This window comes from Triticum aestivum, chromosome 6D, assembly GCF_018294505.1.
Source record: "Triticum aestivum cultivar Chinese Spring chromosome 6D, IWGSC CS RefSeq v2.1, whole genome shotgun sequence".
Classification (NCBI taxonomy): Eukaryota; Viridiplantae; Streptophyta; class Magnoliopsida; order Poales; family Poaceae; genus Triticum; species Triticum aestivum.
Window position 1 is genome coordinate 465,793,851 of NC_057811.1, and position 9,267 is coordinate 465,803,117.

Sequence of the window (9,267 nt, forward strand, 5' to 3'; positions counted from 1 at the left end):
CAAAACGTGGGCCTATAATCATCTTGGGCCATTAGCAGGTCTAAACCTATAGTAGTTTCCCACCTTTAACAGGCCATGGGCTACATATTTACTATAGTGACACTGGACTTCCTACGGGCCCTAGAAACAATGTGCCTTCTACGGTCTGTAGAAACAATGGGCCTTCTACGGGCCATATCATCAATGGGCCTTAGACAGGCCGTATGATCGATTGGCCAAACATGGGCCAAAAACAGACCGCATTATGGCCGTAAACGGGCTAGAGTTGGAGTCGTCCGTTCATGGGCCGACCATAACGGGCCGTCGTTAATAAGCCGCATTTGATGACGCTATGAAAATGGCCCAACGTATTAACGGGCCACAAACAGGCCGACTGTAACCACGGGCTGAATTTGGCCCACAAGCAGAAAATGGCAGTAACAGGCCGTAAGTAACCGAATGCTGGAAATGAGCCCAAGAATAAATGGGCCCTGAGAAGCCCGAAAGATAACATGGGCTGCAAACGGCCCAATGGATTAATGGGCCGTTAATGGGTATAAAGTGATACACTGTTCATTACGGGCCAGTTTCACCACGGGTCGTTAATGGGCCAAGAGTTACAAAGGGCCTCATCTGGGCCGAAAGACGTCATGGGCCATACATGGGCTGGAACTTAAAATGGGGTAGAATCATATTGGACGGCCCAGATGACGCTACTGGGCCTAATTCGGATAGGTCGTAACGGGCCCTGGGTTAGCGGGTTGTAAATGGGCTATATGCGAACAGGCCGTTAACAGGCTTTCCGTGGGCCGGCCCGCCACCTTTTGACCAAGTCAAACGGGCCGGCCTTTTCACAGGAATGGGCCTCTGTTGGGCCGTGCCACGTGTCGACGTATCATAGGCTCCTTCTGTCCAATGAGTGGATGACATCTGTCCCAACGGTGAGCCGACACGTGTTTCCTCCAGCCAATGATGATTTTACACGTGGAAAATCCCCATTGGTCGGGGCTGTTAGCGGGTTATCGGATCCAAAACCGGACCCCGATAGCTTAACGGCGTTCCGTTACGGTGGATGCCACGTGTCGGTCACCCTTGACGAAAGCACTTCTGTGACACGCGATTTATCGTCATGGAAGTGGACACTTCCGTGATGATAATTTTGGTAATGTCATGGAACACTTCTACGACAACACAAGTATCACTATCTTGATTCTGTCATAAAATTGTCATGGATGTACGTGCATGACAAAAAATGCGACCTACTGTGACAACCATGTATCATCACGGAAGTGTATTTTTTTGTAGTGTCCGCTACTTACAATTTCAGCACTTGCAGACATTACCTTACTGAAAACTACTTGTCATTTCCTTCTGCTCCTCGTTGGGTTCGACACTCTTACTTATCGAAAAGAGCTAGAATTCATCCCCTATACTTGTCGGTCATCAAGGCTATTTTCTGGCGCCGTTGCCGGGGAGTGAAGCGCTTTTGGTAAGTGGAATTCGGTAAGGAAACATTTATATAGTGTGCTGAAATTTATTGTCACTTGTTACTATGGAAAACAATCCTTTGAGGGGTTTGTTCGGGGTATCTTCACCTCGTCCCGAACCACAATTAGCTACCCCTCAACCTACTGCACCTACTAAAAATATTGAATATGAAATTCCTTCTGGTATGACAGAACAACTGCTAGCTAATCCTTATGCAGGAGATGGAACCGAACATCCTGATATGCACTTGATATATGTGGAACAAATTTGTGGATTGTTTAAGCTTGCAGGTTTACCCAGAGATGAGGTGATGAGAAAGGTTTTCCCTTTATCTTTTAAGGGAAAATCATTGGCATGGTATAGGCTATGCGATGCTATTGGATCATGGAATTGGAATCGTTTGAAATGGAGTTCCACCAAAAAAATTATCCTATGCATCTAGTTCATCGTGATCGGAATTATATATATATTTTTTGGCCTCGTAAAGGAGAAAGTATCGCTCTAGCTTGGGGGAGGCTTAAATCAATGTTATATTCATGCCCCAATCATGAGCTCTCAAGAGAAATTATTATCCAGAATTTTCATGCTTGGCTTTCTCGTAATGATCAAACCATGCTTGATACTTCTTGTGCTGGTTCATTTATGAAGAAGACCATTGAATTCCGGTGGGATCTTTTGGAAAGAATTAAACGCAACTCTGAAGATTGGGAACTCGACGAAGTTAAAGAGTCAGGTATTAAGCTTAAGTATGATTGTGTTAAATATTTTATGGATACCGATCTTTTCAAAAGTTTAGCACTAAATATGGACTTGACTCTGAGATAGTAGCCTCCTTTTGTGAATCATTTTCTACTCATGTTGAACTCCCTAAAGAGAAGTGGTTTAAATATCACCCACCTATTAAAGAAGAAATTAAAGAACCGGTACCAATTAAAGAGGAAACTATACTTTATAATGTTGATGTAGTTGTTGATGAAATTGTTGTAGGGGAAAGGAGAAAAGTGTCAGATGCAAGAACTACTAGTATACATTTTCCTGTTCTACGTTACTATGCAATATTTGCTAGTAGATGTTTAATTGCTCGCGGGAACAGTGGGGGCCTTAGTGCTCCTGACCTCGCCATTTTGCACCATGCTTTACTCCATGACAGAACTTTCAGTTTAGGCGCCATGGTTGCTAAACGGTTGAGTCTAAACCGTACAAAGGGCCCCATTTTTGGAGGTATCTTTGCTTCGCGTCTTGCTAAATATTTGGAGATACCTATTAGACACTATGACAAAGAAGAAAAGGTGTTGCCCCCTATTTTCTTAGACTATAGAAGTATGGTAGCACATGATTTTATTTGCGATGATAAGGAGAAGAGACTCATTTATAACCTGGTATTCAGTGAAAATACTTGTCAGATTATTACCCTGCCTGCACCTTCTTTATTTAACATTTATTCAAGCACATACATCATCCTGCCCGATGACATTTATGCATATTGGGAGCGAACACGATCCCCAGAGCCTGAGCCAGAGCCATCTCCTGATCCATATCAGGAGTCTATTTATAAGTGGGATCCGCAAGAGCTCGCTAACCAGTGGCACCCCGAGGATCCTCCTCAGTACACTAGAGAGGACCACTTTGATCCATGGGCATAGACCAACTTAGGCCAAAAGCCTAAGCTTGGGGGAGTACGTATTTCTCACCGACATTACATTCATGCTCACACACTCATTCTAGTTGTCGGTGCTCATACTTTTTCATTGTACTATCCATGCTAGTTTATTTTGTTTTCTAAGCTTCTTCTTGTGTGTTTGAAAAACCTTAAGAAAACCAAAAAAATAGTTGTAGCTTTTAGCTAGTTTACTTTCCATGCCTGTAGTAATAATAAAAACCCAAAAAGATTTTTCGTTCTTCTTTTGCTTGTTGGGAGTTTTCCCGTGTAAATAGTTTTATTTCATTTCCTTTCTTTGGGGGTCGAGAGGAGAAGACCATGATGAAAATGTTGAAGTGGCTCTTATACGCATTATTGTTGATTTAACAAAGAGCCCATATTACCTTGTCTTCCCCTGTGTATTAAATGCTTGCAGATTCCATCTTAGTCCAATCGCATGTGCACTATTAATATTATCCACACCGTTCGGTCATGCGAGTGAAAGGCAATAATGACGATATATGATGGACTGATTGAGATGAGAAAAGCTGGTATGAACTTGACCTATCTTGTTTTTGTAAATATGATTAGTTCATCGTTCCTGATTCAGCCTATTATGAATGAAACATGTTTGCAATGACAATTAAAGATTATAGTTGCTCATGCCATGCTTAATTAGCTAGGAGTTTATAATGGTTGACCTTGCGTGCCAACATGCTATTAAAATGGTTGTGATGTGGTATGATAGGGTGGTATCCTCCTTTGAATAATTCGAGTGGCTTGACTTGGCACATGTTCACGCATGTAGTTGAAACAAAATCAACATAGCCTCCACGATATTTATGTTCATGGTGAATTATATCCTACTCATGCTTGCACTCAGTGTTGATTAAATTTAATGCATGATCATGACTATTGTCGCTCTCTAGTTGGTCGCTTCCCAGTCTCTTTCTAGCCTTCACTTGTACTAAGCGGGAATACTGCTTGTGCATCCACTTCCATAAACCCCAAAGTTATTCCATATGAGTCCACCATACCTTCCTATATGCGGTATCTACCTGCCGTTCCAAGTAAATTTGTATGTGCCAAACTCTAAACCTTCAAATGAAATTCTGTTTTGTATGCTTGAATAGCTCATGTATCAACTAGGGCTGTCTGTATCTTCCATGCTAGGTGGGTTATTCTCACGAGGAGTGGACTCCGCTCCTCACTCACGAGAAAATGGTCGGTCATCGGGATGCCCAGTCCCATGTTCAAATCAAAATAATTGCAAACAAAACTCCCCCAGGACTGTTGTTAGTTGGAGGCACCCGTTGTTTCGGACAAGCCATGGATTGATGCTTGTTGGTGGTGGGGGAGTATAAACTTTACCATTCTGTTTGGGAACCGCCTATAATGTGTGTAGCATGGAAGATATCGAGATCTCTCGGTTGTTATGTTGACAACGAAAGTATGCCGCTCAAAATATTATTTATCTCTATTTCAAAATCGAGCTCTGGCACCTCTACAAATCTCTGCTTCCCTCTGCGAAGGGCCTATCTATTTACTTTTATGTTGAGTCATCATCCTCTTATTAAAAAGCACCAGCTGGAGAGCACTGCTGTCATTTGCATGCATTACTGTTAGTTTACATTGAGTATGACTATGACTGGATCTCTTTTACCATGAATTGCAATGTTTAGTCAGTCCTTGATCTTCAGAGGTGCTCTGCATTTATGTTTTGCGGTCTCAAAAAGGGCTAGCGAGATACCATCTTGTTATATCATATTATGATTGTTTTGAGAAAGTGTTGTCATCCGAGATTTATTATTATTGCTCGCTAGTTGATTATGCCATTGATATGAGTAAACATGAGACCTAAATGTTATTGTGAATATGGTTGGTTCATAATCTTTGCTGAAAACTTGAATGCTGGCTTTACATATTTACAACAACAAGAGCAAATAGAGTTTGTAAAAGTTTTTCTTTATCACTTTCAGTTTGCCAACTGAATTGCTTGAGGACAAGCAAAGGTTTAAGCTTGGGGGAGTTGATACGTCTCCATCGTATCTACTTTTCTAAACACTTTTGCCCTTGTTTTGGACTCTAACTTGCAAGATTCGAATGGAACTAACCCAGACTGACGCAGTTTTCAGCAGAATTGTCATGGTGTTATTTTTGTGCTGAAATAAAAGTTCTCAGAATGACCTGAAACTTTACGGAGAATATTTTTGGAATATATAAAAAATACTGGCGAAAGAATCAACACCATGGGGCCCACACCCTGTCCTCGAGGGTGGGGGGCGTTCCCACCCCCCTGGGGCGTGCCCCCTACCTCGTGCGCCCCCTGAGGCTCCACCGACCTCAACTCCAACTCTATATATTCACGTTCGGGGAGAAAAAAATTAGAGAGCAGGACTCATCGCGTTTTACGATACGGAGCCGCCGCCAAGCCCTAATCTCTCTCGGGAGGGTTGATCAGGAGTCCGTTCGGGGCTCCGGAGAGGGGAATCCATCGCCGTCGTCATCATCAACCTTCCTCCATCACCAATTTCATAATGCTCACCGCCGTGCGTGAGTAATTCCATCGTAGGCTTGCTGGACGGTGATGGGTTGGATGATATTTACCATGTAATCATGTTAGTTTTGTCAGGGTTTGATCCCTAGTATCCATTATGTTCTGCAATTGATGTTGCTATGACTTTGCTATGCCTAATGCTTGTCACTAGGGCCCGAGTGCCATGATTTCAGATCTGAACCTATTATGTTTTCATGAATATATGTGAGTTCTTGATCCTATCTTGCAAGTCAATAGTCACCTACTACGTGTTATGATCCGGTAACCCCGAAGTGACAATAATCGGGACCACTCCCGGTGATGACCATAGTTTGAGGAGTTCATGTATTCACTAAGTGTTAATGCTTTGGTCCAGTACTCTATTAAAAGGAGGCCTTAATATCCCTTAGTTTCCAATAGGACCCCGCTGCCACGGGAGGGTAGGACAAAAGATGTCATGCAAGTTCTTTTCCATAAGCACGTATGACTATATTCGGAATACATGCCTACATTACATTGATGAACTGGAGCTAGTTCTGTGTCACCCTATGTTATAACTGTTACATGAGGAATCGCATCCGACATAATTATCCATCACTGATCCAATGCCTACAAGCTTTTCACATATTGATCTTTGCTTAGTTACTTTTTCCGTTGCCACTGTTACAATTACTACAAAGCTTCTACTGTTACCTTTGCCACCATTACCGTTACTTCCATACTACTTTGCTACTAAATACTTTGCTGCAGATATTAAATCTTTCAGGTGTGGTTGAATTGACAACTCAACTGTTAATACTTGAGAATATTCTTTGGCTCCCCTTGTGTTGAATTAATAAATTTGGGTTGAATACTCTACCCTCGAAAACTGTTGCGATCCCCTATACTTGTGGGTTATCATAGACCTTTCTTGAACACAGTAAATGCTAAGATAGATTGCAAGAAACAAACTGTGGGTGTTAGCTTCGGTGATGAGTCTCATGAGTTTAATTTTTCCAAGTTTAGTAGAAATCATCATGAAAAAGAATTGCCTAGTAAGGATGAATTAATTGGTCTTGCTTCTATTGCTGTGCCACCTACTGATCCTTTAGAACAATATTTGCTAGACCATGAAAAGGAATTACATATGCATGAAAGGAATGAAATAGATAAAGTTTTCTTTGAACAACGACATCTTCTTAAACACAATTTGCCTATTGAAACTCTTGGAGGTCCTCCTCCACCTAAAGGTGATCCTGTGTTTGAATTAAAACAATTGTCAGACACTTTGAAATATGCTTATCTTGATGAAAAGAAGATATATCCTGTTATTATCAGTGCTAACCTTTCAGATCATGAAGAAGAAAGATTATTGAAAGTTCTAAGGAAGCACCGGGCTGCTATTGGATATACTCTTGATGATTTAAAGGGCATTTGTCCCACTCTATGTCAGCATAAAATTAATATGGAACCTGATGCTAAACCCGTTGTTGATCACCAACGTCGGTTAAATCTGAAGATGAAAGAAATGGTAAGAACGGAAATATTAAAACTTCTGGAAGCAGGTATAAATCTATCCCATAGCTGATAGTAGATGGGTAAGTCATGTTCATTGTGTTCCTAAGAAAGGAGGTATCACTGGTGTTCCTAATGATAAGAATGAACTTATTCCACAAAGAATTGTTACAGGCTATAGAATGGTAATTGATTTTAGAAAGTTAAACAAAGCAACTAGAAAATATCATTAACCTTTGCCTTTTATTGATAAAATGCTTGAAAGATTATCTAAGCACACACACTTTTGCTTCCTAGATGGTGACTCTGGCTTTTCACAAATACCTGTTTCTCAACCTGATCAAGGAAAGACCACTTTTACTTGTCCTTTTGGAACCTATGCTTATAGACGTATGCCTTTTGGTTTATGTAATGCACCTGCTACCTTTCAAAGATGCATGATGGCTATATTCTGTGACTTTTGTGAAAATATTGTTGAGGTTTTCATGGATGATTTCTCTATTTATGGGAAGTCTTTTGATGACTGTTTAAGCAATCTTGAGCGAGTTTTGCAGAGATGTGAACAAACAAATCTTGTCTTGAATTGGGAGAAGTGTCACTTTATGGTTAACGAAGGCATTGTCTTGGGTCATAAAATTTCTGAAAGAGGTATTGAAGTGGACCAAGCTAAGGTTGATGCAATTGAGAAAATGCCATGTCCTAAGGACATCAAAGGTATTCATAGTTTCCTAGGTCATGCTGGTTTCTATAGGAGATTTATCAAAGACTTTTCTAAAATTTCTAGCCCTCTTACTAATCTTTTACAAAAGGATATTCCTTTTGTTTTTTATGATTGCCTCGAAGCCTTTGAAACACTCAAGAAAGCCTGAATATCTGCACCTATTGTTCAACCACCTGATTGGAACTTGCCTTTTGAAATTATGTGTGATGCTAGTGATTATGCTGTTGGTGCTGTTCTAGGACAAAGAGTTGATAAGAAACTGAATGTTATTCATTATGCTAGTAAAACTCTAGACAATGCTCAAATAAATTATGCTACTACTGAAAAAGAATTCATAGCAGTTGTGTTTGCTTGTGATAAATTTAGACCTTATATTGTTGATTCCAAAGTAACTGTTCACACAGACCATGCTGCTATTAAATATCTTATGGAAAAGAAAGATGCTAAACCTAGACTTATTCGTTGGGTTCTCTTATTACAAGAGTTTGGTTTGCATATTATTGATAGAAAAGGAGCCGAGAACCCCGTAGCTGATAACTTGTCTAGGCTTGAAAATGTGCTTGATGACCCACTACCTACTGATGATAGTTTTCCCGATGAGCAGTTAGCTGCATTAAATGTTGCTAATGGTACTCCTTGGTATGCTGACCATGCTAATTACATTGTTGCTAAATATTTACCACCTAGCTTTACATACCAACAAAAGAAAAAATTCTTCTATGATTTAAGACATTACTTTTGGGATGACCCACATCTTTATAAAGAAGGAGTAGATGGTATTATTAGACGTTCTGTACCTGAGCATGAACAGGGACAAATCTTATTCGGAGTCTGTTTACTTACCGTACTACATACCTCCTTATTTTGACGATTCTGGAGTGTTCCGGAAGGACTCTTTTATGTGCTCTTCCGGTGTCAAAGTTTGGACAATATTGCTTTCAACATTAATAGGAATAATTTAGAATTTTTGGAATAAGGAAACTACCAGGAAGCGTCCCCTGGTGGGCACAAGACACCAGGACGCGCCGGGCTTTCCTGGCGCGCCCAGGTGGGTTGTGCCTACCTGGGACACCTCCCGTACTCCGTTTTTCTTCCGTATGCTTGTCCTCCTAAAAAATCTATATATACTTCCCGAACCTATTGATCACCGTATCGCGAAGAAATCCTCTGCCAGGCATGATGTCTTCTTGCTCCTCCAACAACATCGAAGAAGATGCTTGGCTGATGAAGATCGAGACGAAGAGGGAGGAGCCCACAGACGCTGTCAAGGGAGACAAGGGCAAGGAAGCTACTGTAGATCCACCCCGGTGGCAGCACAAGCATTGCTGGCCGAGGAGGAGGAAGATATCCTTAAACCTTACCTTACTCACCTTACTCCTGTTGAGATTGAAGCTTTTCATGTCATTGAAA